This window comes from Pongo abelii, chromosome 4, assembly GCF_028885655.2.
Source record: "Pongo abelii isolate AG06213 chromosome 4, NHGRI_mPonAbe1-v2.0_pri, whole genome shotgun sequence".
Classification (NCBI taxonomy): Eukaryota; Metazoa; Chordata; class Mammalia; order Primates; family Hominidae; genus Pongo; species Pongo abelii.
The window spans coordinates 80199864-80224691 of record NC_071989.2 but is presented as its reverse complement, the minus strand read 5'-3'; the positions used below and the strand labels follow the sequence as shown (position 1 = coordinate 80224691).

At 38.2% G+C, this 24828-nt stretch overlaps 1 long non-coding RNA gene across 3 annotated transcripts in view; it reads right to left on the bottom strand.

The window, feature by feature from the left end:
• LOC129059427 (uncharacterized) overlaps nt 1–24828 on the bottom strand; it is a 68310-nt gene that overhangs the window by 41770 nt on the left and 1712 nt on the right. For all 3 annotated transcript variants that reach the window (XR_010139972.1, XR_010139971.1, XR_010139970.1), the window contains exon 2: nt 14863–14979. This is a non-coding gene — a long non-coding RNA (uncharacterized LOC129059427). The remainder of the gene's footprint in view (nt 1–14862; nt 14980–24828) is intronic.

The following is a 24828-nucleotide window of genomic DNA, read 5'->3' as shown; positions in this document are numbered from 1 at the left end:
GATTTCTTTTTGCACTACTTATCACATCCTGATTTACCTCTAACATTGCAGTTAGTCCTCTGAGATTTATTGAAGCTCTTCACCTTATGTGAAGGCCAGCATTTTCCTTGGAGTTTCAATAAAATATTTTGAATGTGTTTGTTTCTGTGGATATTTTGCTTTAGAAAATATACCACTTAGTTTTTCTCTAATAATAGCATTTTATCATAGTTCTCTTTTAAAATCAAATTATTGTCAGATTTTTTGGCTATTCTTCTGAGTCAGATAATTGAGTATAATGATGTTGTTTACCCATAGATACTATTTAGACTAATTTTTGTCCTGCTTTGTTAAATTAATTTAGCAGTCCTTGCAGCCTAGCTAGCTGCCTATATGGTGCTATGGTGGGTGTTTTGGACCCAGACTTTATATTTTTGAACACAGTTGTCTCTAAGTGGAGACAAAAATGTGACTTAATTTGAAAAGTGCCAGAAATTTGCTTTAGTTGACTAAAGGTAGAAGATAAAATGTGTTGTGGGGGAAGTCTTTTTCTTCATTTTGGAAGGATTACTTTGTTGTCTTATTCATGTAGATATAAATTAGGTGTATAGGTTAAATATTGCTGCTTAACAAATCATCCTAAAACTTACAACAAGAACAGTAATTTATTTTTCACAAAGTTTCTGAGGGTCATTAACTCAGAAATAGCTTAGCTGGGTAGTTCTGGCTCAGGGTCTGCCATGAGATTTGCTAATCCATCACTTGGCAGTTATGATGTTGATCAGGGATGTAGTCTTCAAAAGGCTTTACTGGGGCTGGAAGATCCATTTCCAAACAGGCTCACTCATAGGGTTAGCAAGTTGATGCTGGCAGTTGGAGGAGGCCTCAGTTCCTCACCACTTGGATATCTCCGTGGGGCTGTTTTGGTATTCTCATGACATGGTAGCTGGTTTCCCCAGCATGAATGATCAAAGAGAAAGCAAGAAGAGGGTAGAATGTTTTAAGTGACATAGCCTTGATAGTCGCACATTGTCACTTCCATTGGATTCTGTTGGTTGCACAGACCAACCCTGATATACTGTAGGAGGGAACTATACAAGGAAGGTAATGAGCACCAGGAGGCAAGAGTCATTAGGGAGCCATCTGGAGGCTGGCTACCACATTAAATTGTATCTGTTATTTTTCTTGAAAGCCTTTTAACTGTGGAGTAATCCAAATGCAAATCTTATCAGACAGGGATGAGAGGTATTTTGTTTGATAACAACATTCTCAAAGGCTGACCTGATGGGAGATCAGCATGCATCTCTGCAGAGATTAATTTAATGATAAGTGATTTTTCTTCCTCCTCTGCTGGAGAGACCACCAGTGGTAGTGAGAAGGGAAAAAACGAGATGCCCATTGGAAGGACTCACAGGGATGGGGTAAAATCTTAAGTTTTTGCAGTTTTAACTTTAGTAACTCAAAGTTCCTGTAGCTCACACTTCTGGCAAAATTCCCACAGAAAGTTCTGTCATTCTCCAAAGGGCCCCTGGCTTCATGCATGCCCACAGTCCAGCCTGTTAGGAGCAATCATCACATAGGACTGCTGTGTTCTCTCTCGTGTTCCAGCTTCACTGAGTCCATGTCTGCAGCCTCCATTTTTTTTTCTGGAATATACTTTTTTCCCTGAAGCTACAAATACGCTAGGAGCTAAAGGGATGCCGGACCCAGTGCAGCTGATTTCTCACAGGGAAATCAGCCCTTTCTCTAACTTTTGGGTCCTACGTCATTGCCAGGGCCCTGAAGCTGCACCACCTATGCCCAGATCATTGCAAGGTGTTTCATGAAAACAGGTCCTTTATGTCTTGGATTAACTATCCACCAAAAATGCACAAGGACCAATAGTAGTGTTTAGGCACAGTTAGTCTAAAACCACAGTCCAAAAGAAAACATGCCTCCAAAGGAAATGGTGTTTGCAGAAAATCAGCTCGTCCTATAACATAGATAACATTTTCTCATCTCAGCTTGAGCATTCTTTTTTCCTTGAGAGGTACTCTCTTAACTATTTTTTCATTATGGCCTGTGACTTGCATACCCAAAGACCCTTTCTGGTAGGCTTTCCTAGAACAAAGAGTGAGTCTTCTGTAATGCCTTATCAAAATCTCTACTTCTTAGGCTAGCAGGGTGGCTCATGCCTATAATCCCAGCACTCTGAGAGACTGAGGAGGGAGGATCACTTGAGCCCAGGAATTCGAGACCAGCTTGACAACATAGCAAGACCCCCCATCTCTAAAAAAATTAAAAATTAATCAGACATGGTGCTTCAGTGAGCCATGATCACACCACTGCACTCCAGCCTGGTGACAGAGTGAGATCTTGTTTCAAAAAAAACAAAAACAAAAACAAAAACTCTACTTCTTGCATATCAAAAGCTCTTGCATAGCTGGACTAAATCCTTCTTGGTCATGGTGTATAATTCTTTTTACACATTGTGGAGTTTGATTTTCTAATATCTTAGAGGATTTTGTGGCTGGGTTCATGAAAGATACTAGTCTGTAGTTTTCTGTTTTCTGGAAGAGATTGTGTAAAATTGGTGTTAAATTTTTGGTAGAATTCCACAGTGAAACCATCTGACAATTGATCGGCTTCTCCTTCCCTCTTTCCTTCCCTCCCTCCTCCCTTCCTTCCTCTTTCTCTTCCTTCCTTCCTTTCTTTTAATAGACTTTATTTTTTAGAGCAGTTTTAGGTTCACAGCAAAATCGAGCAGAAGGTACAGAGATTTTCCACATGCTCTCTTGTCCCCACGCATGGGTACCCTTCCCCATTATCTACTTCCTTCACCAGAGTGGTGCATTTGTTACAACTGATGAACCCACATTGACACATTATTATCACCCAAAGTCTGTGGCTTACATTAGGCTTTACTCTTGGTGTTTTACCTTCCATGGATTTACACAAATGTATAATGACATGTATGTACCATTATAGTACTGCACAGAGTTGTTTCACTGCCCTGCGAATCCTCAGCTTATTCATTCCTCTCTCCCCTGGCAACCACTCATCTTTTCACTGTCTCTGTAGCTTTGCTTTTTCCAGAATGTCATATACTGTAGTATGTGACACACAGCATAGCACATAGCTACACACAGCACGTAGCTTTTTCAGGTTGGCTTCTTTCACTTAGTAATAAGCATTTAGGTTTCCTCTATGTCTTTTTATGGCTTGACAGTCATTTCTTTTTAGTGCTGAATAATATTCTATTGTTTGGATATACCACACTTTATTCATCTACTGAAGGACATCTTGTTTTTTTCCAAGTTTTGGTAACTGTGAATAAAGCTACTATAAACATCCGTGTGCAGGTTTTTGTCAACTATATCCAGTTGATTGATGGGTCACTGAGTTCAACTATGTCCTTATTGATTTTCTGCCTAATGGATCTGTCCATTTCTGACAGAGGGATAGTGAAGCCTCTAACTACAGTAGTGGGTTCATCTCTTTCTCTTTGCAGTTCTATTAGTTTTTGCCTCCTTTATTTTGATGCGTGCTTGTCAGGTGACAGGTTGTTATGTGTTCTTGGAGAATTAGGCCCTTTATCATTATGTAATAATGCTCCTCTCTATCCCTGAGAACTTTCCTTGCTCTGAAGTTTGCTCTAACATTAATATAGCTAGTCCTGCTTTGTTTTGGTTAGTGTTAGCATAGTATATCTTTCTTTATCCATTAACTTTTAATCTATGTGTGTCTTTCTATTTAAAGTGGGTTTCTTGCAGACAATGTAGAGTTGGGTGGTTTTTTTGATCAATTTGGATAATCTGTTTGTTAATTGGTACACTTAAACCACTGACATTTAAAGTGATTAGTAATATATTTGGATTAATATCTAGCATACTTATTACTGCTGTTTGTTCCCTTTTTTCTTATTCCCTTTTTGTCTTCCACTCTTTTTCTATCTTTTGTGGTTTTGATTGAATATTTTATGATTCTTTTTTTCTCCTTTCTTCACATATCAGTTGTATTTTTTTTTTACCTTTTTTTCAGTGGCTGCCCTAGAGTTTGCAATATATATTCACAACTAATCCACATTCAAATAACACTATACTGCTTCACAATTAGTGCAAGTACCTTATAATTAAAAAATAATCACAATTCCTCCCTGCCATCCTGTGTGTATCACTGCTTGCATTCATTTCACTAACACAGAAGGATACATAATCAAATACAGTAGTCCCCCCTTATCTTCAGTGGATACCTTCCAAGACCCCCAGTTGATGCCTGAAATCAAAGATAGTACTGACACTGATTGGCATCAAGTGGAACACACTTCTGTTCACGTCTTCCACCCACAAATTTAATGCCTTTTTCATCTTAACAAAGCACTTATCATGCACTGTGGCTGTAACTTTTGCAGTCTGAGGTCTGACAGCAAAACTAGCATGCATTTTGTTTTTCTTTCTGCACAGTTCACGGATTGAAATTCATTCTTATTGTAGAATTTAGCAACCTCAGCATTTTGTTTTTTCCCCTTTCCCTATTAAGTAAAAAACTCACCTTTTCATTTAAAGGGAGCACTTTAAGGCTTCCCTTTGGCCTATTCAAACTGCCACCATCACTACTCTTGTGCTTTGGGGCCAAGCACAAGGACTGCGATACTGAGGCAGTTGATCTGATTACCAAAATGGCTACTAAGTGACTGACATGTGGTTAGGGTACACAGCAGAGGTCCCCCACCCCCGTCGGTCGCGGACCTGGACCTGTTTGTGGCTTGTTAGGAACGGGCCGCAGAGCAGGAGGTGAGCACCCGGCAAACATTACCGCCTGAGCTCCACCTCCTGTCAGATCAGCAGCTGGCATTAGATTCTCATAGGAGCGCTAACCCTATTGTGAACCGGTATGCGAGGGATCTAGATTGAGTGTTCCTTATGAGAATCTAATGCCTGATGCTCTGAGGTGGAACAGTTTCATCCGGAAGGCATCCCCTCACCACCCTGCCGTCCGTGGAAAAATTGTCTTCCACAAAACCGGTCTCTGGTGCCAAAAAAGTTGGGGACCGCTAGTATACAGCATAGATACGCTGGATGAAGGGAAGATTCACGCCCCAGGCAGGATGGCATGAGATTTCATCACATTGCTTAGAACGGCGGACAATTCAAAACTTACCAATTGTTTATTTCTAGAATTTTCCATTTAATATTGTATTGTATTGTATTGTATTATTTTTCGAGACAGTGCCTCTCACTCTGTTGCCCAGGCTGGAGTGCGGTGGCGCCATCTCGGCTCACTGCAACCTCCGCCTCCCGGGTTCAAGTGATTTTCCTGCCTCAGCCTCCCGAGTTACCTGGGATTACAGGCATGCGCCACCAGGCCCAGCTAATTTTTGCGTTTTTAGTAGACATGGGTTTTGCCATGTTGGCCAGACTGGCCTCAAACTCCTGGCCTCAAGCAATCCACCTGTCTTGGTCTCCCAAAATGCTGGGATTACAGGTGTGAGCCACCGCGCCTAGCCTCCATTTAATATTTTCGACCTTGGTTGACCATAGGTAAATGAAACCGAAGAAAGGGGAACTGCAGATAAGTGGGAACTATTGTACATTGTTGCTATTATTTTTTTGAACAAACTCTTCTCTGTGGGATTAGTTAAAATAAGAACAAATAAAACTTTTAATTTTACCTTCACTTATTCATTCTTTCTTGTTCTTCCTTTATGTAGATATGAGTTTCTGACTTACATATTGTCCCTTCTCTCTAAAGAACTTACAACATTTCTTGCAAGGCAAATCTATTGGCAATCCATTCCGTCCATTTTTATTTGTCTGAGGAAGTCTTTATTTCTCCTTCAGTTTTGAAATATAATTTTGCAGAATTCTAGATTGGCTTTTTTTCTTTTTATCTCAACACTTTGAATGTTTCACTCCATTCTTTTCCAGCTTGCATGGTTTCTGAGAAGCTGGATGTAATTCTTATCTTTGCTTCTCTGTAAGTTAGGTGTTTTTTTCCCCTTTGGCTTCTTTCCTGATTTTTGGTTTATCTTTAGTTGTTCTGTAGTTTGAATATGCTGAGGCATAGTTTTTTGACATTTATCCTGCTTGGTGCTCTCTGAGCTTCCTAGATCTGTGGTTTGGCATCTGACATTAATTTGGTAAGGTTCCCAGTTATTATTGTTTCAGGTATTTTTCTTCCCTTCCTTCTTTCATCTCTTTCTTGTATTGTCATTGCGTGTGTGTTATACCTTTTATATAGTTGTCCCACAGTTCTTGAATATTCTGGGGAGTTTTCAGTCTTTTTTTCTCTTTGCTTTTCAGTCTTAGCAGTTTCTGTTGAGATATCCTCAAGTTCAGAGATTCCTTCCTCAGCCATGTCCAATGTGCCAATAAGCTCATTATTCTGTAGTTCTGTGTTTTTGATCTCTAGCATTTCTTTCGGGCTTCTTCTTAGAATTTCACCTCTCTGCTTACATTGCCCGTCTGTATGCATAGTGTTTACTTTACACATTAAATAGCCCTTATCATCTTAATCATAGTTGTTTTAAATTCCCAATTTGGTAATTCCAACATCCCTGCTATATCTGGGTCTGGTTCTGATACTTAACTCTGTTTTTTCACATTATGTTTTTCACCTTTTAGTATACCTTGTAGTTTTTTCTTTTTTGATGTCATCTGAAATAAAGATAATTTATTTTTCGCTTTTCAAACTCAAGGTCTTTTTTTTTCTTGCATAATTTTCCTGGCATCACCAGAACAATGTTTAGAGGAAATAATAAAAGTGAACATTCTTATCTGGTTCTCAATCTTCTGAGGAAAATATTCAGTGTTCAGTCTTTCATCATTAAAAGTGAGCCTGAAGCTGGGCACCGTGGCTCACGCCTATAATCCCAGCACTTTGGGAGGCCGAGGCAGATGTATCATTTGAGGTCAGGAGTTCAAGATCAGGCATGCCAACATGGTGAAACCCTGTCTCTATTAAAAATACAAAAATTAGCTGAGTGGTAGTGCATGCTCCTGTAATCCCAGCTACTCTGGAGGCTGAGACAAGAGAATTGCTTGAGCCTGGGAGGTGGAGGGTGCAGTGAGCCGAGATTGTGACACAGCACTCCAGTCTGGGCGACACAGTGAGATAGAGTGAGACCCTGTCTCAAAAAAAAAGAAAAAAAAAAAGATGCTAGTCACAGATTTGTAGTCTTTATCAGCCATCTGTAAATAGCAATCATTTTTTTTCTTTCTATGTAATTTGTTTTTGATAGCCTGACATGATGTACTGGGTAAAGAGAACTTCGTAAATAAGCCTTTAGTAATGTGGTAGTAAGGTGTGGGGTGAGGGGAAGCCTTCCATAGCCCTATGGTTAGGTCTCAGTCTTTTAGTGAGCCCATGCCTGTGGACTGTAAACTTAGGGAGTGGTTCTCAGTTTTTCCCCTTTAGGTGGGACAGGATGGCTACAGGAGGCTTGAGTTGGGTATTTTTCTTGTGTTACTAAGAAGGCTTGAACCAGCTGGTTGGATATTTCCTTTCCCCCAGGTCAGCTAGACTCTGATAAAACCCCAGCAGGTTAGGCTGTGATTTGTTTCTTCCGAGGGCAGGCTTTGTTAAGAAGAACAGAATGCTCTAGAGCATTCACAATTACTCATTTTCTTTCCTTTTACTGGAATCACTAAGGGATGTTTCTCTGACATTTACTCTCACAAAAATGTGCCATCTTCCCCATCCCCTTGACTGGGTATCCCTGGAGTTTTTATCTTCCAGACTTGTCCACACTGAGCCTCCAGCAATTTGTCAACTACAGTTCAGGTTCTCTCACCCTGTCACCAGTTCCACATAGGTTTCTGCTCATGAACTCCTGCTTTGGTAAATTATGATTCTCTGTATTTACCTGTCTTCCCAATTTGGGGGGCAGCAGATTGCCCTACAAGCTCACTTCTCTTATGGACCTAAGAGGAGCTGTTGATTTTTCAGGTTATTCAGCTTTTTTACTTGTGATTAGGGCAGAGTGACCATGTCAAAGTTTCTTATATGTTGGACCAGAAATTGGGAGTCCAAGATTTCTTATTCAGAAGCTTTTAAATTATAAATTTGATTTAATGGCTATAGGGGTAATTTAGTTATCAATGTAATCTAGGCAGAGTATGGGTAGTTTGTTATTTTTAAGGAATTGATTGGTCTATTTCTTCCAAGTTGTTGACTACATGAACGTGAGGTTGTTATGTAGTGATATGCTTAGGCTTTGCATCCCCACCCAAACCTCATCTTGAATTGTAATCCCCATAATCCTCATAATCCCCATGCATCAAGGAAGAGACCAGGTAGAAGTAACTGAATCATGGGGGTGGTTTCCTCCATGATGTTATTGTGATAGTGAGTGAGTTCTCATGAGATCTGATGGTTTTTATAAGGGGCTCTTCCCCCTTCTCTTGGCACTTCTCCTTCCTGATGCCTTGTGAAGAAGGTGCCTTGCTTCCCCTTCACCTTCCACCGCAACTGTAAGTTTCCTGAGGCCTCCCCAGCCATGTTGAACTGTGAGTCAATTAAACCTCTTTCCTTTATAAATTACCCAGTCTCAGGCAGTTCTTTATAGCACTGTGAAAATGGACTAATACATGTAGTATTTCCTTATCATCCTTTTACTGGCTGCAGGATCTGTAGTGATATCTTATTTCATTCCTGCAGGATCTGTAGTGATATCTTATTTCATTCCTGCTATTGATAATTTTTGTCTTCTCTTTTTTTATTTTTTACCAGTATCGCTAAAGGATTATCAATTTTATTGATTTTTTTTAAACCCCCCTCTAATTTCATTGACATTCTCTATCATTTTCCTATTTTTTATTTAATTGATTTCTGCTCTTATTATTTCCTTTTTTCTGCTGGGTTTGAGTTTGCTTTGATCTTGTTTTTCTAATTCTTGAGGTGGGAACTTAGTTTATTAATTTGAGATCTTTCCTCTTTTCTAATGTAAGCATTAGAAATGTAAGTGCTGTAAGTTTCTCAGCATTGCTTTAACTGCATCCCACATATTTTGATATGTTGTAATTTTAATTGTATTGAAATTCTATGTGTTTAAAAATTTTTGTTTGAACTCCATCTTTGACCATGGGTCATTTAAAAGTGTGTTGTTTAATTTCTAAGTATTTTAAGAAAATTTTATCTTATTACTGATTCCTGGTTTGTTTCTGTTATGGTTAGAAAAACACTCTGTATGATTTTAGTTTTAAAACATTTGTTGAGGTTTTATGGACCAGGAGATGGTCTACCTTGGTGAATGAATGTTCCATGGGCACTGGAAAAAAGTGTCTATTCCGTTTTTGTTGGGTGGAATGTTTTATATGTCAATTAGGTTCTGTTGGTTAATTATATTTTTCAAATATTCTATATCCTTGATGATTTTCCATCTAATAGTTTTCTCATTTGCTGAGCAATCAAAAGCTCTTTAGTTTTAAAAAGAGGCTTTTTGGAAGAATCATCATCCTCAATAATAAACAGTTAAAGATCAATTTCAAAGCAACATGTGCTTTCTTTCCTTCTAGGAATGTCTCTGTTGCTTCCAAACTCAGGCTAGAATCAATCAGTGGTCACTTTCTCCTTTTGCAAATAACCCAAATTATATTCTAGATTCTTTATTTTGGATGCAGCTGAATAACCTTCCAACCTGACTTATATTTATAGGTTGCTATTTTCTTCCCGTATATTTACATAGTCTGCTAGTTATTCCCCATACTGCCAAATGTCTTCTGAAATAATCAGCTGTCAGAGGTGAGAAAAATCTGTTAACACATGCTGTGTGGCACAGCACAGAGCTGTGATTAAAAAATGATCTGGAGTATTAAAAATTCAAGCTGTCCTCTTCTAGCTAAGCTTTAAGCAAGTGCTAGTCACTTGCCCAAGGTCATTTGACTTTTGCCAGATTCTCTGTACTTTGAACACTCTTGTAATACTTCTTATGTGGCACCATTTACAACTTCCTTGCATACCGTCTAGATATTTCACATGGAACTGCTAAGTAAACTGTGCTTAATGTCTTGGATCCATCCAGTCTCTTGGGCCAGAGCTCTGGGAATCCCTAATTGGCGGTTTCTCTGTTATTGCACACATTTTACGTATCTCCTGTGGATTCTGCCTCCAAAATTCCTTTCAAATTTATCTCTTTCTCCTCATCTCCATTGCCATTGGCTTGGTTCAGGCCCTCATCAAGACTTTCCTGGATAATTCCAGTAGTATGCACACTGGACTCACCTTGCTTTAATTCATCCTCCATGTTACTACTGTGAGAATAATCTAAATATAAATGAAATCACATTTCTCCTTCTTAAAGTCCTTCTATAAATCTTCTCATAGGTACTGGGATCAAATTCAAGCGATAAGTTAGCTGACAGATATTTGCCTCTCTAATCTCATTTTCACCAACCTCCCTTCTGTGCTTATTTGCAGCCACTTAAACTGCAATTACCTTAAGTTTATGCTGTTTATTGCCCTATGCATTAGCAGTTATTGTTCCTTCTGCCTTACATGAATTTTCTACTCATCCTTCAAGACCTAGGTCAGGCATCATCCCCTCTAAAATGGCTTTCCGGTGTGGGTTGGATGTTTCTCCCATGTTCCACAGCATCTTCTACATGATTCCTTCCATATGAGATGCAGTATTGCATTGTGTTGTGGGCTCTGAAGCCAGAGTATGTGAGTGTAAGTTGCCCTTTTTTTTTATTTTTTTGACAGAGTGTTGCTGTCTCACCCAGGCTGGAGTGCAGTGGCGTGATCTTGGCTCACTGCCACCTCTGTCTCCTGGGTTCAAGCGATTCTCCTGCCCCAGCCTCCCAAGTAGCTGGGATTATAGGCCTGTGCCACCATGCCCGGCTAATTTTTGTATTTTTAGTAGAGAAGGGGTTTCCCCATGTTGGCCATGCTGCTCTCAAACTCCTGACCTCAGGTGATCTGCCCACCTCGGCCTCCCAAAGTGTTGGGATTACAGGTGTGAGCCACCGCGCCCGGCCATAAATCACCTTTTTAAAATGACTACCTGTGTGACCTCTGCAAGTTTTTTAGCTTTTTTCATTCCTCAGGTTTCCTGTCTGTGAAGTGATAACAGTGTCTGTCTCATGTGGTTGCTTTGGGTTTTATATTGAGGTGACAAACATGGAGTTCTTAGAATTATGCCTACATGAGAGTCAGATGCTCAATGCATGTCAGCCGTTCCCAGTAATTTATTTTCTTTTCAGTTTGCTGTTTCATAAGATCCTAAACTTTCAATGGGATGTAACTAGTCTTTGTTTTCTCAGCACCTAGTGCAAAGAAGGCATTCAATACTTTGTGAATGCATAAATGAACTATAAGCACCATATGTAAGGTGTTATTTTACTTGGTGATACTTTCCTATTCCCCAGTACTTTCTGACACATTTAGCTCATACAAGAACAAGCTAGCAGTGTGCATAGCAAGTCTTTAAACAATTATAGTAAATTATAGCATATATATTATATAAGATAGTATATTATTTATTTCCAAAGCAAGATTTCTTAAGTTAGGGAAGAATAATCTGTAAATTTGATAGAACTTTATTGTTTGGGTGATTTGTTTTGAAAAGTCAGCACTATTCTTTCTTGTTGGTGTGTGGCATCTTCTATGATACCGTGTGCCACTAGCTTCAAATTATGACAAAATCCACATATTGCTCATGTTGTTGACATAGGGGAAAATTCTGTTTCCTATCTTCTTTGAATCTCTCACATATTTTTGCATTTTACACAGTGTTTCATAATCATATCATGTGTGCAACAGACTAAAAACAAGCAAGCTCCTCCCATCTCCCTGAGAAAAGACTGCTAAGAGGCGCAAGATTTCATTTTCCAGCAACATTGTCTGGCAAATACATAAGACGTTCATCTTCCTCCATTTCTAGATTAATATGTTTTTATTTAATAAAACTAACCACATTATGTAGCAGTCCATAGTCTTCTGGATGTCTATATTAGAATTAGGTTTGACTGTGAATGATAGAAACTCAAAATAACAATGGCTTAAACAAGTTAAAAGCTTATGTCTCTTATGTAAACAGAAGCAGTCCTGAGCTAGAATGGCAGTTCAATCATCAGAGACCAAGGCTCTCTCCAGCATGCTGCTCTGCCATCCTTAATACACAGGTTCAACTCCTAGTTTGAGAGAACTGTTCCTTTCCAGCCTTCACATCCTCAGTCCAGCCAGCAGGAAAAGGAAAACACCCTGCGGCTATTTAAGGACACTCCCTGTAAGTTGCATATGCATTCCCATTTATCAGAACTTGGTCACAGGGCCACATCCAGCTCAAAGTAAGTCTTGGGAATGTAGTCTTTGTCCTGGGTGGCCATGTGCTCAGCTGAAAATTGTGGGTTCTATTTCTGAGAAGGAATAAATGTATATTAGATGACTACTACCAGTCTATGCTACTTTGTCTTTGCCATTTAAGTGTCTCAGCTTACTTGGGTCCAAGATTAAAAAAATAGTGGAAAAAATGGCCTATCGATGTAAAAAATATGTATTTGATCCTTCAGAAGGGTCAAAATTAGGGTGTTAGCTAGTATAAGACTCTTTTTAAATTTTAGAAGCTATGTTAATTTTATGAATTGACTCCAAAATATTTTTTAAAATATTAATATTGTTATAGAAAATATTTCTCATAAAGGAGCAATACGAAAATAAACTGGCATATGACACCAAAGGCACAGGCAACAAAAGACAAAGTAGACAAATTGTACTTCATCAAAATCAAAAGCTTTGTGTATCAACGGCCAGGTGCAGTGGCTCATGCCTGTAATCCCAGTACTTTGGGAGGCTGAGGTGGGAAGATCACTCGAACCCAGGAGTTTGAGACCAGCCTGGGCAACATGGCCGGGCCCTGTATCAAAAAAAAAAAAAAAAAAAAAGAAAGAAAGAGATATCTGATATCTGAGAAGGGAGAAATATCAAGAATATGTGAAGAACTACAACTCAACAACAAAAAAACCATACAATCCAATTTTAAAAATGGGCAAAGGACTTGAGTAGACATTTTCTAAAGAAACTATAAATGGCCAAAAAGCACATAAAAAGATGCTCAACATCACTAATCACTAGAGAAATGCAAATAAAAAAACACAAGGAGATACCACTTTTCACCTATTAGAATAGGTATTATTTAAAAAAATCAGTAAATAAGGGTTGGCAAGGATGTGGAGAAACTGGAACCCTTGTGTAATGATGCTGGGAATGTAAAATGTTATGACCTTGGTAAAAAACTGTATGGTGATTCCTCAAAAAGTTAAAAATAAAATTACCTTATGATCCAGGAATTTCGCTTTTGAGTATATACCCAAAAGAATTGAAAACAGGGTCTCAAATGGACATTTATACACTCACGTTCATAACAGCATTATTCACAATAGCCAAAAGGTGGGAGCAATCCAAATATCTATCAGTGGATGAATGGATAATACAAATATTGTGTCTACATATAATCAAATATTATTCAGCATTAAAAAGAAAGGGAATTCTGATGCATATTACAATATAGATAAGCCTTATAGACATTATGTTAGGTGAAATAAGTCAGTCACTAAAGGACAAGTACTGTCTGATTCTACTTATATGAGGTATCTACAATAGTCAGATTCATAGAGACAAAAAGTAGAATGGCATTTGCCGGAGGCTCGGGGGAAGAGGAGTGGAGATATTTTGTTTAATGGGTACGGTTTCATTTTGGGAAGATGAAAGGGTTCTAGAGATGGATGATGGTGATAGTTGTACAATATGAATATATTTAATGCCACTGAACTATACTCTTAAAAATGGTTAAAATGCTAAATTTTATGTAAATTTTATATTTTACCATTTTATATAAAAATATTTTATATTTTTATACACATGCATTTATAAAATCAGTCTTAAAGTCATTTCTAGAATTTTTTTCCCAAGAATCTTGATCTTATTTTGAAATGTTATTTTTAAAAAAATGCTATAAAACATACACAAAACAGAGATAATAACATATGGAAAAGTTCCTAGTTCCCTTTACTTAATGTTAACACCTCAATTTGAAATAAATATTTTCTGTGAATGATTAGACCATTGCCCCAATTGTTGAGTGCCATTTGTATTCATCCCTCTCATTCCAGTGATGTGAAAAGCCAGCTACGAACTTTTCATATCTGTGAACTGAACTGAACTAAAAAAGCCTTAGAAAACCTGACTTACTATAGATTCTGCAAAAGTAGCAGCATTGTACATATCAAGAGTTGGCTAACTTTTTCTGTAAAAAGCCAGATAGTAAATAAACATCCTAGGCTTTGTGGACGACATTAGGCCTGTTGAACAGTCTATAAAAAAATTTTTTTTAAACATCCCTATAAAAATATAAAAACTTCTTAGCTAGTGGGGCCCTGAAGTAAAAGGCTATAATTTGCTGACCTCTGGAAGACCATGAAGCCCTTCTGTCACCAAGCCACAGTTAATAGGTAGATGTGGGCATGTGATAAAGGTAAGCCAATCTTTAGAGTGCCAGCAACCCCTCTCTGGGCCTGACTCAAATAGAGTAAGTGAAGCACATCGGGTTTATTTCCTGAAACTCTGATAAGGAAGCATGCAGAAATAAGCCACCCCAGGAGGAACAGAGTGAGTCCTAAGTGAGAGACGAGGGGGTGGTTATTCCCTAGAATAGGCTCAGTTCCAATCCCACTGTATACGTATAATAAACCACTTTTTCTTGAGGGAATTTATGTGTTCCTTGTAACCAGAAGAACCTAAATTACTTTCATTGATTACAAATGTAAATTGATACAACAGAAGACAGCCTGGCAATATTTAATAAAGTTGAATATGGGCATATTAGTGATCCAGCAATTCCATGCTTTGATAGTTTTCCTAAAAAATTACTGGACATGTGTACCAGAAGACATTTATAACAACACTCACAGCATGTAGCAGAGGGTCCACAGAGACTGTTAACCTGATCAAATCCCAGTTCTGCTCTTTACACAGCTGTATGACCTTGGATAAATCACGTAGTTCTCTGTGCCCCATTTTCCTGACCTGTGGGTTGAGAACAATTATTTTATCCTTACAAGGTTGTCATGGGGGTTAAATAAGTTAATATACATAGAGTGCTGGGCACAATCCAAATGCTATATTTTTAGCTATTATTACAACTCTCATTATTGTAGCATCATTGTTCATAATAGTAAAAAACTGAAAACAAGCTAAACCTCTATCACTAGAGCATGGGTAAATAAATTGCAGTATGTTTATACTATAGAATCTTATAGCATAGGAGTAAAAAGAATGAACTAGAGCCACATATATCAATAGGTACAAATCTTAGACACATAGTGTTGAAAGAAAAGTCCAGGCACAGAAGAACACATGTAGTATGATCCCTATGTTATAACATAAGCAAAATTAAACCTATTCTTTAGAGACACACATATAGGTAGCAACAGTACAAAGAAAAAATGGGAAAGAGACAAAACTCAAGATAGTGAACAGGCAGATGGGATTGGGAAAGAGCTTCAGAGACATTTGTGAGGTTCTTAAGTTCATAAATTTGGTGGTAGCTTCATGAGTGTTCTATGTTATAAATGTGGAACAATTAACCTCAATGAACCAAACCTTTAAGAAATTTTCTTCAAGAAAATTTACATGGACATGAACTGAACTGGTGGAAAATCCAGAAATAAGAATGAAAACAAATAGTTTTAATAGTTAATATGCTCTTTCAAGAATTCATTCAGGAACTAAATTGGTTGAATGAAATTTGCTCTATGAAATACTTTTTGATGGAAATTTATCACTGCTAGTATACTTATTAGGATGTTTGTCTTAATATGTCTCAATAAATTCAAAGTCATTATGATCTGATGGTCATATTTAGCTGAATAAAATCATCCTGTGCATAGTTAACAAAAACTTACGGTACAATAGACATCGAATTTATATAATGAGCTTTACATATTCATAGGAAAAACAAGGTTTTGACAGAAGTCTGGGTGGGAATCAGGTGTCAGGTAAACCTAAATGGCCAACTAGCTAAAAGGCAAAATAGCAAGAAAATATTCATCTCTAGAGATAAGAGAAACAGGAAAATACCAAGAAATAGATCATCAAGGCAGAAAACTAACAAAGATATTTGGGACCCAAACTTGACACTTGACCAAATGGACCTAACAGACACATCTATAGAACACTGCACCAAACAACAACAGAATATACATTGTTTTCATCTGCACATGGCACATACTGTGAGATTGACCACAGACTCAGCCATAAGGCCATTCTCAACAAATTAAAAAAACCTGAAGTCATGCCAACCACACACTCAGACCATGGAGCAGTAAAAATAGACATCAATACCAAGAAGATCTCTCAAAACCATACAATTACATGGAAATTAAGCAATCTGCTACTGAATGACTTTTGGATAAAGGCAGAAATCAAGAAATTCTTTGAAACTAATGAAAATAAAAATACAACACACCAAAATCTCCAGGATATAGCTAAAGCAGTGTTAAAAGGAAAGTTTATAGTGCCAAATGCCTATGTCAAAAACCAGAAAAATCTCTAACAACCTAACATCCCACCTAGAGGAGCTGGAAAAATTAAGAGCAAGCCAACTCCAAACCTAGCAGAAGAAAAGAAGTAACGCAAATTAGAGCTGAACTGAACAAAATTGAGATGCAAAAATCTATGCAAAAGATTAATGAAACCAAAAGTGGGTTTTTTAAAGAATAAATAAGATAGTAATAAAAAGGAAGATCCAAATAAACAGCATTAGAAGTGACGAAGGTGACATTACCACTGAACCCACAGAAATACAAAAGAAAACCACTCAGAGACTATTATGAACACCTCTATGTACACAAATGAGAAAACCTAGAAGAAATGGTAAGATCCTGGAAGCCTACAGCCCTCCAAGATTGAACCAAGAAGAAATTTAATAACTGAATAGACCAATAATGAGTTCCAAAATTAAGTCATTAATAAAAAAACCTACCAACCAGAAAAATACCCTTGGACCAGATGGATTCATAGCCAAATTCTACCAGATATATAAAGAAGATCTGGTAGGCCAGGCACAGCAGCTCATGCCTGTCATCCTAGCACTTTGGGAGGCCAAGGTCGGGGGATTATTTGAGGACAGGGGTTCAAGACTGACCTGGGAAACATGGAGAGACCCTGTCTCTACAAAAAGTACAAAATTCACTAGATGTGGTGGTGCATGTCTATAGTTCCAGCTATTTGGGGGGCTGAGGTGGGAGGATCGCTTGAGCCCAGGAGGTCAAGGCTGCAGTGAGCTGTGATCACACCACTGCACTCCACCCTGAGCAACAGAGTGAGGCCCTACCACAAAAAAAAAAAAAAAAAGAGCTGGTATCAATTCTACCGAAAGTATTTCAAAAAATTGAGGAGGAAGGACTCTTCCTTAACTCATTCAATGAAGCCAGCATCATTCTGATACCAAAACTTGGCAGAAACTCAATGAAGAAGAAAACTTTAGGCCAATATCCCCGATGAACACAGATGCAAAAATCCTCAACTAAATACTAGCAAATCGAATCCAGCAGCGCTTTAAAAAGCTAATCCACCTTGACGAAGTAGGCTTTATCCCTAGGAGGCAAGGTTGGTTCAATATATGCAAATCAATTAATGCAATTCATCACATAAACAGAACTAAAAACAAAAGCCACATAATCATCTCAATAGATGCAGAAAAGGCTTTTGATAAAATTCAACACCTGTTCATGTTAAAAACCCTCAACAAACTAGGCATCAAAGGAACATGCCTCAAAATAATAAGGGCCATATATGACAAACCCATAGTGAACATCATACTGAATGGGCAAAAGCTGGAAGCATTTCCCTTGAGAAATGGAAGAGAAGGATGCTCACTCTCACTACTCCTATTCAACAGAGTACTGGAAGTCCTAGCCAAAGCAATTAGGCAAGAGAAGGAAATAAAAGGCATCTAAATAGGAGGAGACGAAGTCAAACTATCTCTCTTCATGGATGATATGATTCTATACCTAGGAAACCCCATAGCCTCTGCACAAAAGCTCCTAGAACTGATAATTTTAATAAAGTTTCAGTATACAAAATCAATGTACAAACATCAGCAGCATTTCTATATACCAATAATGTCCAAGCTGAGAGCTGAATCAAGAATGCAATCCTATTCATAATCACCACAAAAAGAATAAAATGCATAGAAATACAGCTAACCAGGGAGGTGAAAGATCTCTACAACAAGAATTACAGTAAAATACTGCTGAAAGAAATCAGAGATGACACAAGCAAATAGAAAAATATTCCATGCTAATGGATAGGAAGGATCAATATTGTTAAAATAGCCATAACTGCCCAAAGCAATTTACACATTCACTGCTATTCCTATCAAACTACCAATGACATTCTTCATAGAAAAAAAAAATTCTAAAATTCATATGGAACCAAAAATGAACCCTAATAGTCAAAGCAATCCTAAGCAAAAAGAACAAAGCTGGAGGAAATCTGACTTCAACTGTACTACAAGGCTACAGTAACTGAAACAGCATGGTACTGGTATAAAAACAGACACATAGACCAATGAGGCATGTTAAACCCAGAAATAAAGTCACACACCTACAATCATCCAATCTTTGGCAAACTCAATAATAAGCAATGGGGAAGGGATTCCCTAATCAATAAACGGTGCTGGAATAACTGGCTAGCCATATGCAAAAGACTGAAACTGGACCCATACCTTTCACCATATACAGAAATCAACTTGAGATGGATTAAAGACTTAAACATAGAACCCAAAACTATAAAGACTCAATAGGGAGAACCCAAGAAATACTATTTATTCTGGACATAGACCTCGGCAAAGATTTCATGACAAAGGCTCTAAAAACAATTGCAACAAAACAAAGAAATTGATAAATGGGACCTAATTAAACTAAAGAGCTGGGACACAGCAAAAGGAACCATCAACAGGGTAAACCGATAGTCTACAGAAGGGGAGAACATTTTTGCAAACTAAACATCTGACAAAGGTTTAATATCCAGAATCTATAAGGAGCTTAAACAAGCAAAAAAGAAACCACCTCACTAAAAAATGGGCAAAGAACATAAACAAGCACTTCTAAAAGAAGACATACAGGTAACCAACAGGCATATGAATAAATGCTCAACATCATTCATCATTAGAGAAATGCAAATCAAAACCACAATGAGATACTATCTCACGCCAGTCAGAATGGCTATTATTAAAAAGTCAAAAAATAATAGATGTTGGCAAGGTTGTGAAGAAAAGAGAATACTCATACACTCCTGGTGGGAATGCGAATTAGTTCAGCCACTGTGCAAAACAGTTTGGTGATTTCTCAAAGAACTTAAAACAGAATTACCACTAGAACCAGCAATCCCATTACTGGATATATGCTCAGAGGAATATGAATTATTCTAACATAAAGACACATGCATGTGCATGCTTATTGCAGCACTTTTCACAATAGCAAAGACATGTAATCAACCTAGATGTCCATCAACAGTGGACTGGATAAAGAAAATGTGGTACATATACACCATGGAATGCTATGCAGCCATAAAAGAATGAAATCATGTTCTTTGCAGCAACATGATGCAGCTGGAGGCCATTATCCTAAGTGAATTAGTGCAGGAACAGAAAACCAAATACTGCATGTTCTCATAAGTGGGTGTTAAACATTGAGTATACATGGACACAAAGGCAGGAACAATAGACACCAAGACTTGCTTGAGGGTGAAGGGTGGGAGGAGGGTGAGGATAAAAAGCTACCTATTGGGTACTACGCTCACTATGTGAGTGATGAAATCATTCGTACACCAAACCCCAGTGACATGCAACTTATCCATGTAACAAACCTGCACATGTACACCCTGATCCTAAAATAAAAGTTGGAAGAAAAAATAAATAAATAAAAAAGAATAATGAATTCAATGTTGAGGTGATCATTTGGATGATAAGTTTGATCAATGAAGCTGGCACATGCAGTTTAGGAGTGGACATATCTGTGGACCACTTCACTTCCAAAAGCCACTGCATAGTTAGCTGTTTTCTGAGGCAACAGCAAATACACAGCCTTCAGGATATCTTCAGGGGGGAGACTACAGCAATTTCTGGAATACATCAGCCTGTAAGCTTTTATGGCAATGTGTTGAAAGAAGAAGTTAATCAGAGCATTCATGAGGTCCAAGGTGTGAGATGATATGCCTCTATGGGACATCACTTCCTTTAGGACCTTGTTTATGAAGAATGAGTAATTTCCGTGGCCAAAATCAATGCTGGAATGTGCTTTCTTTGCTTTCTTTCTGGAGGTTGGGGTTTGATGTCTTTTGGAGTACTTATACTTTTTGGTGGTGGACCTAGCCATTGTGGATGTTGTTCCTCTGATCAGTTACGAATGGAGAGAAGAAGGGCCCAAGAATAGGTGGGAGTGCTCATCTTTATTATTATTATTATTATACTTTAAGTTCTAGGGTACATGGGCACAAGGTGCTGGTTTGTTACATATGTATACATGTGCCATGTTGGTGTGCTGCACCCGTTAATTCATCATTTTCATTAGGTATATCTCCTAATGCTATCCCTCCCCCCTCCCCTCATCCCATGACAGGCCCCAGTGTGTGATGTTCCCCACCCTGTGTCCAACTGTTCTCATTGTTCAATTCCCAACTATGAGTGAGAACATGTGGTGTTTGGTTTTCTGTCCTTGCGATAGTTTGCTGAGAATGATGGTTTCCAGCTTCATCCACATCCCTACAAAGGACATGAACTCATCCTTTTTCATGGCTACATAGTATTCCATGGTGTATATGTGCCACATTTTCTTAATCCAGTCTATCATTGATGGACATTTGGGTTGGTTCCAAGTCTTTGCTATTGTGAATAGTGCCGCAATAAACATACATGTGCATGTGTCTTTATAGCAGCATGATTTATAGTCCTTTGGGTATATACCCAGTAATGGGATGGCTGGGTCAAAAGGTATTTCTAGTTCTAGATCCTTGAGGAATCGCCATACTGTCTTCCACAATGGTTGAACTAGTTTACAGTCCCACCAACAGTGTAAAAGTGTTCCTATTTCTCCACATCCTCTCCAGCACCTGTTGTTTCCTGACTTTTTAATGATCGCCATTCTAACTGATGTGAGATGGTATCTCATTGTGGTTTTGATTTGCTTTTCTCTGATGGCCAGTGATGATGAGTATTTTTTCATGTGTCTGTTGGCTGCATAAATGTCTTCTTTTGAGAAGTGTCTGTTCATATCCTTTGCCCACTTTTTGATGGGGTTGTTTGATTTTTCTCTTGTAAATTTGTTTAAGTTTTTTGAGGATTCTGGATATAAACCCTTTGTCAGATTCGTAGATTGCAAAAATTTTATCCCATTCTGTGGGTTGCCTATTCACTCTGATGGTAGTTTCTTTTGCTGTGCAGAAGCTCTTTAGTTTAATGAGATTCCATTTGTCAATTTTGGCTTTTGTTGCCATTGCTTTTGGCGTTTTAGTCATGAAGTCCTTGCCCATGCCTATGTCCTGAATAGTATTGCCTAGGTTTTCTTCTAGGGTTTTTATGGTTTTAGGTCTAACATGTAAGTCTTTAATCCATCTTGAATTAATTTTTGTATAAGGTATAAGGTAGGGATCCAGTTTCAGCTTTCTACATATGGCTAGCCAGTTTTCCCAGCACCACTTATTAAACAGGGACTCCTTTCCCCATTTCTTGTTTTTTTCAGGTTTGTCAAAGATCAGATAGTTGTAGATCTGTGGTATTATTTCTGAGGACTCTATTCTGTTCCATTGGTCTATATCTCTGTTTTGGTAACAGTGCCATGCTGTTTTAGTTACTGTAGCCTTGTAGCATAGTTTGAAGTCAGGTAGCGTGATGCCTCCAGGTTTGTTCTTTCGGCTTAGGATTGTCTTGGCAATGTGAGCTCTTTTCTGGTTCCATATGAACTTTAAAGTAGTTTTTTCCAATTCTGTGAAGAAAGTCATTGGTAGCTTGATGGGGATGGCATTGAATCTATAAATTACCTTGGGCAGTATGGCCATTTTCATGATATTGATTCTTCCTATCCATGAGCATGGAATGTTCTTCCGTTTGTTTGGGTCTTCTTTTTATTTCGTTGAGCAGTGGTTTGTAGTTCTCCTTGAAGAGGTCCTTCACGTCCCTTGTAAGTTGGATTCCTAGGTATTTTATTCTCTTTGAAGCAATAGTGAATGGGAATTCACTAATGATTTGGCTCTCTGTTTGTCTGTTATTGGTGTATAAGAATGCTTGTGATTTTTGTACATTGATTTTGTATCCTGAGACTTTGCTTAAGTTGTTTATCAGCTTAAGGAGATTTTGGGCTGAGACGATGGGGTTTTCTAAATATACAATCATGTCATCTGCAAATAGGGACAATTTGACTTCCTCTTTTCCTAATTGAATACCCTTTATTTCTTTCTTTTGCCTGATTGCCCTGGTCAGAACTTCCAACACTATGTTGAATAGGAGTGGTGAGAGAGGGCATCCCTGTCTTGTGCCAGTTTTCAAAGGGAATGCTTCTAGTTTTTGCCCATTCCGTATGACATTGGCTGTGGGTTTGTCATACATAGCTCTTATTATTTTGAGATACGTCCCATGAATACCTAATTTATTGAGAGCTTTTAGCATGAAGGGCTGTTGAATTTTGTCAAAGGATTTTTCTGCATCTGTGATAAACCACATGAGATAATCATGTGGTTTTTGTCTTTGGTTCTGTTTATATGCTGGATTACGTTTATTGATTTGCATATGTTGAACCAGCCTTGCATCCCAGGGATGAAGCCAACCTGATCATGGTGGATAAGCTTTTTGATGAGCTGCTGGATTCGGTTTGCCAGTATTTTATTGAGGATTTTTGCATCGATGTTCATCAGGGATATTGGTCTAAAATTCTCTTTTTTTGTTGTGTCTCTGCCAGGCTTTGGCAACAGGATGATTTTGGCCTCATAAAATGAGTTAGGGAGGATTCCCTCTTTTTCTATTGATTGGAATAATTTCAGAATGAATGGTACCAGCTCCTCTTTGTACCTCTGGTAGAATTTGGCTGTGAATACATCTGGTCCTGGACTTTTTTTGATTGGTAGGCTATTAACTATTGCCTCAATTTCAGAACCTGTTGTTGGTCTATTCAGGGATTCAACTTCTTCCTGGTTTAGTGTTGGGAGGGTGTATGTGTCCAGGAATTTATCCATTTCTTCTAGATTTTCTAGTTTATTTGCATAGAGGTGTTTATAATATTCTCTGATGGTAGTTTGTATTTCTGTGGGATGGGTGGTGATATCCCCTTTATTATTTTGTATTGCATCTATTTGATTCTCCTATCTTTTCTTCTCTATTAGTCTTTCTAGCAGTCTGTCAATTTTGTTGATCTTTTCAAAAAAAACCAGCTCCTGGATTCATTGATTTTTTTGAACGGTTTTTTGTGTCTCTATCTCCTTCAGTTCTGCTCTGATCTTAGTTATTTCTTGCCTTCTGCTAGCTTTTGAATGTGTTTGCTCTTGCTTCTCTAGTTCTTTTAATTGTGATGTTAGGGTGTCGATTTTAGATCCCTCCTGCTTTCTCTTGTGGGCATTTAGTGCTATAAATTTCCCTCTACACACTGCTTTAAATGTGTCCCAGAGATTCTGGTATGTTGTGTCTTTGTTCTCATTGGTTTCAAAGAATATCTTTATTTCTGCCTTCATTTCTTTATGTACCCAGTAGTCATTCAGGAGCAGGTTGTTCAGTTTCCATGTAGTTGGGCGGTTTTGAGTGAGTTTCTTAATCGTGAGTTCTATTTTGATTGCACTGTGGTCTGAGAGACAGTTTGTTATAATTTCTGTTCTTTTACATTTGCTGAGGAGTGCTTTACTTCCAACTATGTGGTCAATTTTGGAATAAGTGTGATGTGGTGCTGAGAAGAATGTATATTCTGTTGATTTGGGTGGAGAGTTCTGTAGATGTCTATTAGGTCCACTTGGTGCAGAGCTGAATTCAATTCCTGGAAATCCTTGTTAACTATCTGTCTCGTTACTCTGTCTAATGTTGACATTGGGGTGTTAAAGTCTCCCATTATTATTGCATGGGAGTCTAAGTCTCTTTGTAGGTGTCCAAGGACTTGCTTTATGAATCTGAGTGCTCCTGTATTGGGTGCATATATATGTAGAATAGTTAGCCCTTCTCGTTGAATTGATCCCTTTTTGATTATGTAATGGCCTTCTTTGTCTCTTTTCATCTTTGTTGGTTTAAAGTCTGTTTTATCAGAGACAAGGTTGCAACCCCTGCTTTTTTTGTTTTCCATTTGCTTGGTAGATCTTCCTCCATTCCTTTATTTTGAGCCTATGTATGTCTCTGCACGTGAGATGGGTTTCCTGAATACAGCACAATGATGGGTCTTGACTCTTTATCCAATTTGCCAGTCTGTGTCTTTTAATTGGAGCATTTAGCCCATTTACATTTAAGGTTAATATTGGTATGTGTGAATTTGATCCTGTCATTATGATGTTAGCTGGTTATTTTGCTCGATAGTTGATGCAGTTTCTTCCTAGCATCGATGGTCTTCACAATTTGGCATGTTTTTGCAGTGGCTGGTACCGATTGTTCCTTTCCATGTTTACTGCTTCCTTCAGGAGCTCTCGTAAGGCAGACCTGGTGGTGACAAAATCTCTCAGCATTTGTTTGTCTGTAAAGGATTTTATTTCTCCTTCACTTAGGAAGCTTAGTTTGGCTGGATATGAAATTCTGGGTTGAAAATACTTGTAAGAATGTTGAATATTGGCTCCCACTCTCTTCTGACTTGTAGAGTTTCTGCCGAGAGATCTGCTGTTAGTCTGTTGGGCTTCCCTTTGTGGGTAGCCTGA